Source organism: Diceros bicornis, chromosome 7 (genome assembly GCF_020826845.1).
Source record: "Diceros bicornis minor isolate mBicDic1 chromosome 7, mDicBic1.mat.cur, whole genome shotgun sequence".
Classification (NCBI taxonomy): Eukaryota; Metazoa; Chordata; class Mammalia; order Perissodactyla; family Rhinocerotidae; genus Diceros; species Diceros bicornis.
Window position 1 is genome coordinate 80,389,633 of NC_080746.1, and position 8,326 is coordinate 80,397,958.

The 8,326-nt window shown below is 36.4% G+C and overlaps 1 long non-coding RNA gene across 1 annotated transcript; it reads right to left on the reverse strand.

The window, feature by feature from the left end:
• Positions 1-350: 350 nt before the first annotated feature.
• Positions 351-5,385, reverse strand: LOC131408143 (uncharacterized). The gene is made up of 3 exons (XR_009220698.1): positions 5,350-5,385; positions 1,977-2,082; positions 351-454 (listed from the first exon to the last, which is right to left on the reverse strand). It is a non-coding gene; the product is annotated as an uncharacterized LOC131408143 (long non-coding RNA).
• Between the last annotated feature and the right edge of the window lie 2,941 nt (positions 5,386-8,326).

Here is an 8,326-nt window from a genome sequence, read left to right on the forward strand (position 1 = left end):
TTATTTACTTTAGAAAACTTGTCATTGTAAACCATTTCTCTGCCCACTGGAGATGTAAATCTTTTGAAAAGTCTCTTGCCAGTTTTACAGCCCAGGGATGTCTTTCTCAAGGACCTGGGGCCATCCCTTTAAAATGTAATCATCAAAGAAGATAGTGCCACTACCTCCCAATCTCTGTGAGGGGGTAGGAGCCTGACTTCAGTGGGTGTCTTGCTCCAAGTCGTAAAACTACCTCCTGTCAAAGATACTAGATAAGTTTACTTTTCCTTCCGGTGAAGCCATTCAGAAAACACAGATGGCCTGTGTTCTCCTTCTCACCCTGGGGCTTCCAAATCATCTCGCCTTTTGTTTCAGTGGAGTTGAGTTCAGACTGAGCTCGGGTCTCTTTCCTCTATTGCAATGGCCTTCAATAATCCTCCTTGTCTGTGCAATTTTTGCTTTCACAATTCCTTCCCTGCATCAGAGGAACAGAAAATAGGAAACTTCATTTCCCAGAATTTCTTGCCCATAGAGTTCTGATTAGATGCTACTAATGAAAATAACTCATAGGAGATTTGCAAGGCTGGAGGAAAACAGAAGCCACCACTCTTTTCTGGCAGATGCCTGGGCTTTGTCAGACATCTGGCCATTCCTCTGGGAGTTACCTACTTTAATGCAGCAGTGTACTGTGACCACTCTTGACAATTTCCTGGCCTGGGGCGGTAGGAACTTTCTGATTCTCTGTGGGCTGTGGTTAACCTAGCGGTAGCCTTTCCTGACCATTCTACAACTTTTATGATAACTTTGTAAGCAGCTAATTCCCTGTGTTACACCTCCTCTTTCTTGAGAAAACTAGAGTGGTTTCTGTTTTCCTAAAGGAACACTGACTATGCCAGAAACAAGAGAAATCATTTTTTTTTTTTCTGGCTAGATCCCACTTAAAGAATCTCACAACTATGCTAGTAAAAATAGAAAGAAGTTTTGAGTTTAGAAAAAGAAGTACAAAGCAACATTCTTTATTACTTTATAGGCATTTATGCTAAGGCAGATTCCCCTCCCAGATCTGGAGACAGCCACAATCTCTATCCACAGAACTACCTAAACCATGCTCCATCCGTGATGACTCCACAGCAGGACCAACACAAAAACTGCACCTTGTAGACCTTCTTTGCCAACGCTTTTAGCAAGCTTCAGCCTTTTTCACTAAGTTTTGCCAAATATGTTTTGTTTTAACTAGCGTTACCTCTCTGAAGTCCACATTGCAAAATAATCCTGTTCTGTATCCTTATTCAATGATTTTTCTCTTTCCAACCCCTAATTCTATCTTCTCTAATTGTTTTACCAGCTAAAATGATAAAACACATGTTGAAACGGAAGGATAAAAATCCATTAAACTGCTAGTTGAAGAGCTCGAGAAGTTAATATCACATATTCACAATAAAATTACCACAGTCCTCATCAGATGAGCTTTCAAATTACCTCAATTTATTCCAAGACTAATATGTGCTAAGAGAACACTTTTTTCTCCCAAATATTGAAATAGGTCAGTTTTAACGTATAAGAAGTGACACATACAGTCCTTTGAAGTACATCATTTTTCCTTTTTTTAAATGTGAAAAGATGTTATCATCCTAAGAGAAAATTCCTATATTTTAAACATTACTTTAAAGATAATCACTACTTTAAATACATTTTACTATAATTGTCATTATTATTAAGGAGTTGGTCTAAGTAATTTACTATTAGCAGAGGTTACCGTGACTCATTTTAAAACCTAAAAAACTTTTTTAGTATATTTTGCTTCCTCATTTATGAAAATCTAGTACAGTTGGTCATTTTCCCTCTTTTAAGTAATTTATTTAAATTCTGATTTAATATTGTGAGGTTTTGTTCTTTTTTTTTCTTCACCATTTTGGAAATAAAAAAAGGAGGACTGAAATGAGAAAGATTAGACATCTAAGCCGCTCCACATATTTCAAAGGAAGAAGTCACTTTACCGCTAGCAGATCTGATGGAAAGCCGTTCTCTGGAGCTAAGTTCTACGGCAGTCAATGGCGGTAGCGGAGGAGTGGACAGATGAAGGAAATGAATGGTTCTGGTAACCTAGGAAGGTAGAAATATTGGAGTCATAGAGGTGACCGTCAAAAATTACTTGAACATCACATAAATTGTTACTGAAAATGACAAAAAATATTATTTCTCTTAAATCTTAGTACGTTTTTCATTCCAATCATAGAAACATGTAATTTAATAAATGTCTAATTAAACTGAATTCTCTTTTTAATACCAAGGTACCTAGGCACTAAATCACTCATTTACTTGCATAACATAAAAAATATCATCTAAGGGGTAAGAAACTTAGTGAATGTGCCTGATTTAAAATATATTTATTAACTAAATATATTACCTATTCATAACTTCTTTGTTTATAGAGTTATTTAAAACAACAACAACAACAAAACTTGTTTAAATGCCTGAAAATGTGCACTCACATTAGACCTACATTTTTGAATTGGCATCTTTATCAATAATGTTTGAATTGAACCAAAATTTCTTACTTTTTTTTCGCTGTCTATCATATCTATACAGATTATTTTAAAATATATCAGAGGTTTACATAGTTCCAGGAAATATAGATTGCGATTAATTTCAGAATTACAAATAAACTAATGTGAAGAAATATACATTTCCTTGAAACAATATAAGAACTCTTATTTTCTATTCAAAAGAGAGAAAAAGATGAAGATTTTCCTAAGGAAGCTCATGCTGAGATTAAATAACAGTATAAGGATTGGGGAGGTCTTTTGTTTCCTAGAGTAGTTTCTCTTGCAGACTGGAGAACCTTCCAAAGAGAAAGCATCTTGCCTATCCATAGGCTTAGATAGATAAAAGCTAATTTTTTAAGGGGCTGGCCCCGTGGCTTAGCAGTTAAGTGCCTACGTTCTGCTACTGGCGGCCGGAGTTCGGATCCCGGGCGCGCACGGACGCACGGCTTGTCTGGCCATGCTGGGCAGCGTCCCACATCCAGCAACTAGCAAGATGTGCAACTATGACATACAACTATCTACTGGGGCTTTGGGGAGAAAAAGGGAAAAAAAAAAAGGAGGAGGATTGGCAATAGATGTTAGCTCAGGGCTGGTCTTCCTCAGCAAAAAGAGGAGGATTGGCGTGGATGTTAGCTCAGGGCTGATCCTCCTCACAAAAAAAAAAAAAAAAACAAACAATTTTTTAATTAAAATAGCACATTTATTCAGACAATTTAAAGAAAATGGACTTGAATTGTGAAAAATGCTATTTTTAAATTAAAAGCAAAATATAATTTTACTTTTATATATATGTGTGTGTATACATGCATATGCATGGAGTGATTAAGAATAGGGATTTTTGGTCAGACAACATTGCAAATCCTAACTCTTCTGTTCTCCTCCATTTATTTAAATGTACGATCTTGAGAAAGTCATTTAGCTTTCTCTGCCTCAATTTCCTCACCATGCAAAATGAGGCAACTAGAACACAGAGTTCAGCTGTTAAAATTAATGAGATAAGAGATTTAGAGGTCTATGCCAGAATTTGATGTATGTGTATTCAACAAATGGAAACTTAAAAATATTTCAGGAGCACCTCTGTACAGCTGGTCCACACTTACCTTAATCTCTGGAAGGTTACTTTTACAAGTTTTTCAATAATTTATAATATGTTTAACATACTTTAATACTCTATCATTCCTATTCTCTGCTATCATGTAATCAAAGTAACTATCCAGAGCTAATCAAATATTTTGAGTAAAAAATAAATAATAGTAATAATGACAATAACAATATTCATTGGTTTGGAAAATAGTGACTTCTCTGCACAAGATCAGTTCACATACATGGCAATAAATGACTTTCTAAGCCACGAAAGTAATTAATACATTTGGAGGTGGAACTAAAGCGATGATCCCCAAACCTAGCAGCATATTAGAATTACCTGGTGAGTATTTAAAAATACAGGTAACTTAGTCCAACCCAGGTCTAGCAAATCCACACATTTAAAGGGTAATCATTGAGGAATATGAATTGTTAAAAATCTCACCAGATAGTTTTGATGAAAATAGTCTTTAAGTAGCAATTCAAACCACCGAATTAGATTTTCTCTTGATTTATTTTAAGAATACCAAAAAAAAAAAAAAAAACCCACCCAAACACAGCAACTTTACTTAACTATAGCAAATAAGGCACGTTTCAGGACTTGGCTTCGTTATGGAATCCATTGTTAATATTAACACAAAAAATATAGTTTCTCCATTCCAATTTTATCCCTTTTTGGCTAGCCAGGGGATTTAGATTCCAGTACTTTGAGAAAGGAAGTTTTTCACTTGAGTTCAAGTTGCAGCTGTGTTTTTTTTCATGCATACAATAAAAAGTATGTAGATTTTATAATAGGCCGGGCACTATTCTCTTTAACTCCCCGATAGTCTAGAATCATTGCTCAAAAAATTCAGACCAATGCCCCAAATCTCCAAGGAAAACTGCTCTCCTTGGGATTCAGCCCACTCAAAATCCTGCTGACTCTAAAATTCTATTTTCAATGACAACAGAATATGGCGAGGAGGGCACACCGCACACAGGCAGGTATGCGTCCCTAAACGTGCCATGCAGCGTGGTCCCTGCCTGGATTACTGCAGCAGATGGCGCCATGGAGATGGTGGCCACTCTCAGGCCCGGCTCAATGCTTTATCGACCTCAATTTAATGTATTTGTGAAAATCATTTCTATATATTTTACAATTAAGGCTGCTCATGATGAAAACTCAGAAGCATGCCAAATACACAGAGATGCTAAATGGAGTAAAGAGCATTGGCAATAACTTGGTACAGGTTGTGAGAAGAGAAAAATTTGACTCTACAGATCCAGTTAAGTGTAATGTAACAGATACCCCTCTGTAAATATACTAACTTCTCATTCAGCCATCTATGCTCTAATTTGCTAAGTCAAAACATGCATTTACAAAGGATTTTACTCTATTTACATGAGGCTATGCTTGTGGAGTTTGCATGTAGGCTGTCTCAGGATTCCAGCTGTTTTTCACTTTACAAGCCTGCAACTTGTAAGAGGAGGATGGAGGGTCGAATTTACTTAGTTTTAAATCTCATACCTAAATAAGACCACATGGAGATTCTGTCCTTCCCCGATGCTTTTCCTGTTAAGTTAAACATTTTTTATTTTGAGATAATTGTAGATTCACATGTAGTTGCAAGAAATAAGACAGAAATACTACATACCCTTTACGCAGTTTCCCCCGATGAAAACGTCTTGCAAAACTACCACAACCTTATTTTAACACCTGTAACAAAAATCTCTTGTTAATAGATTATAGAATTCAACTCACCTGCCAAATCAGTCAATGCAGAACAGGAATCATATACTTATTTCCCTTTGTATAATCACTGACACACAGTCACCGTCGTAACTCCATCACTGTTTGGAATGGCTGATGTTTACTGGAGGGAGGGCTGCATCACCAATGAGGCAAGGAGGTGGGTGGTCAGATTTCTGTTTCTTCACAAGGCGAGGTCATGCATCACTCTATACCTGATGACTAAAATACCACTGGAATCAGCTCAATCTGACATTCAATCTCTGAAATAAAACTGGGAATTTGATTCACTTGGTCAACACAAAATTGTTCTAAATGATCTGTTATGAATTCCAAAATAAGGAGTCCATACATCTGTACTTCAGTTCTTGGAACACAGACTTGTAATAATAATAATTATTGGATGTTTATTATCAAAGTATAAAAATGTAATTATTTTATTTGATTTTTACAAATCTCTAATCTACAAATTTCGAGTCAAATAATTTTTTAATATATATGAATAAATAAATGCATATAAAATATATGTACTTATTTATAAAAGAATTATGACACTGACTAAAACTATTTATTTACAGTGTATGTCTTGGAATATTATTCAGGTAATTCAGAATGCAACTTTCTTTTTAGCACATAAACTAGATTTCTTGGCTTTCCTGACTTTTCCCATTAACTATGTACATTTTTATTTTTTTTATGCTTTGCCACTATGAGAAAGAAAAATAAAAAATGTACCTCATTCAACTTTTGCTTGTTAACAACTCTGGGAATTAAAATAGACTGAAATTGAGATGTACGATTCCTTGGAGGTTTATTATCATAGTTCTGTAATCCATAGAGGTGAGTACTAAAGCGTTGGGATTAGTCAATGAAGTTGAAATGATTGGCTAATAACAGGGAACACTTGGATCGCTGGAAGACTCCACGAGCCCCTGTATTAGTTTTCTATGGCTAAACGACTGCAAACTTGGTGGCTTAAAACAACACAAATTTATTATCTTATAGTTCTGTAGTTCAGAAGTCTGAAATGAGTCTCATTGATGCTGGCAGAGCAACGTTCCTTTCTGAAGGCTCTAGGGGAGAATCTGTTTCCTTGCCCTTTCCATGTTCTAGAGGTTGCCCACCATCGTGGCTCATGGCCTTCTTCCTCCACCTTTGAAGCTAACAACTGTGGGTTGAGTTCTTACATCACATCACTCTGACCACCTCTTCTGTAATCAGTTCTTCCTCTGCCTCCCTCTTCTGCGGCCCTCTTCCATTTTTAAGAAGCCTTGTGATTATAATCCAGGGTAATTTCACCGTCTCAAGACCCTTCTTACCTGCAAAGTTTCTTCTGCCATGCAAGGTAACATATTCATAGGTCCTGGGCACTAGGGCATGGACTTCTTTGGAGCACCATTATTCTGACTACCACAGTCCTTGATTTGCTTGCATTTGCTCATTAATCAAACATTAATTGAGTGCCTGCTATAAGCAGAGAGCTTTAGGGGGTTAAATAACTCTATGCTACAGTCTTTGTGCAAAAAAGCAACTTCCAGTTCACTTAAGGGAGAAAGGGCTTCCATGCAGAGAAAGGGAAATGATCTAACAAACGTCCCCACCTTTAAACCTGGAGCTATCCTTGACACTTTTCTTTATCTGTCCCCAACCCCACACATTCAATCAACAAGTCTTACTGATGTTACCTCCTCAGTATGTCTTCAATCTTCTCCTGCTACAACTCTGCCCTTACAGTCTTTGCACTGCAAAGCCATTAAAGGCATAAATACTATCTTCTTTACAGATTGAATGCAGCGAGTTAAAAGACTGATTATTGATCAGCAAGGTTATAAATAGTCCCCAGATTAGGACAGTGGAACAGAAATTAAAAGGAAGGCATGACTTCTGCCAGTGATTATATCACATTATACAGTGTATTGATAAGAAACTACTGGTATTATTTGTTTGTTTCCAACATAAAAACTTGTTTTTAAGTAAATGAATTATCTTCTGGAAAACAAACGTTGGTATTAAATGCCACAGTGATTTGAAAAATGATTGTGCTCTTATCCTAGCCTAGGAAATGTGCTACAAAGACAAGCCAAGTTTTGGCAGTGCTGCAGCTCTTTCATTCCATCCTGGATTAATCTATCCAAGTAAGTGTTGGCAAAGAAAATTGACATTTGGAGTTTCTAATTTTATTAGCTGAGAACAAGCCCCAGCAAACTAAAAGGACATGTGAGTCCCAGAGCTACAAGGTATGATTTTTCTCACCAAGAGGTTGGGGGCTGAATTATGCCCCCTCAACAAACTTGTATGTTGAAGTCCTAACCCCCAGTACCTCAGATGTGACTATATTTGGAGATAGGGCATTTAAAGAGGTAATTAAGTTAAAACGAGGTCCTTAGGGTGTGCTATAATCCAATATGACTAATGTCCTTCTTAAAAAAGAGGAGAGTGGGACACAGAGAGAGGGAAGATCATGTGAAGACAGAGGAGAAGACAGCCATCTACGGGCCAATGAGAGAGACCTCAGAACAAACAACCCTGTAGACACTTTGATCTCAGACTCGTAGCCTCTAGAATTGTGAGAAAATATATTTCTCTTGTTTAAGCCACTCAGTCTGTGGTATTTTTTTATGACACTCTTAGCAAACTAATGCAGTAGATAACCTCAGAAAACTATTGCTACAGAATAGGACACAGTTACAAGACCATTGTTACACAGCTATAAAAAAACGAGTAAAATAAAAGATCAATTGACAATTGTTTGACACATGCAAATAGTTGTTTATAAGCCAGCTATCTTCTCTTGCTGGCTCAGCATCTTTCAAAAGTGGAAATGCTCATTAATAGATAGTGAATAGTCTTAATAGGAATGAAAGATGCAAAGTTTAAGAAAAAGATGATGTAATCCAACAACTGTAATAATAAATTAAAAACCAAATGACTGGGAAAAGGGAACATGGCCATCAATATATTCTGTTAAAAGAAAAAAAGAAACAACTCT